The sequence below is a fragment of the Mirounga leonina genome, unplaced genomic scaffold, assembly GCF_011800145.1.
Source record: "Mirounga leonina isolate KUSES-001 unplaced genomic scaffold, KU_Mleo_1.0 Mir_151, whole genome shotgun sequence".
Classification (NCBI taxonomy): domain Eukaryota; kingdom Metazoa; phylum Chordata; class Mammalia; order Carnivora; family Phocidae; genus Mirounga; species Mirounga leonina.
The window spans coordinates 100,806,802-100,807,629 of record NW_023270377.1 but is presented as its reverse complement, the minus strand read 5'-3'; positions in this window follow the sequence as shown (position 1 = coordinate 100,807,629).

Genomic DNA, 828 nt, shown 5'->3' with positions numbered 1-828 from the left:
ATTTCCCAAGGTGAGATATGGGGATCATTGGGCCAAGGAGATGCCATAAGGAAAACACAATCTCCTAGTCAAATTGAGTGGGGAAAATGTAGTATGTTAGCCCTCTCTTGAAAACTCCCAGGGAACATAACAATAGAAGCCCTGAGAAGAAGCTTATTGACTTTCCTTAACCCAGGATGACCCAAGCTTGGGAGACCATGGAAGCCTTCAGGATATTTAAATCACACCTGGTGATATGCTGAGGAGCAGGGGCCCTGGAGAGTTCCTTCCAGGTTGACACTGAGGTGGTACATTCTGATTTTTTTTTTTTAGATTGATTGATTTATTTGAGAGAGAGAGAGAGAGCATGAGCAGAGGGAAGAGTCAGAGGGAGAGGGAGAAGCACGTTTCCTGCATATGACCTGAGCCAACGGCAGATGCTTAACCCACTGAGCCACCTAGGAGCCCCTGTACATTATGAGTTTTTTAAAAAAGAAGCCACCATCTTTAAATCTACTTCCCCACACTCCACATTTCTCCAAGTTCGCAGGGGTGCCTTGAGAGAATTTATCCCGTGCCCTGCTGAGAGCTCCTTGCAGCATCCACACTGTAGCAAGCTCCCAAGCTAACCCCCCCGCCAAAAAAAGCAAATGAGAAGCAGGCCACCTGGATGGCACGTGGCAACCCCTTACTTGTTCCCCTTGGTTACTGTACATCTCCTGATTTGTCTCAAATCACTGGCCTAGCCTGAGTCCTGGAATTTGGCAGAGCTTGACATGATGTTCATCCCCATGGAGTTTCTGGGATTATTTCCCTCTTTCGAACCTGGAACTTTGGCTTGTCTCCACT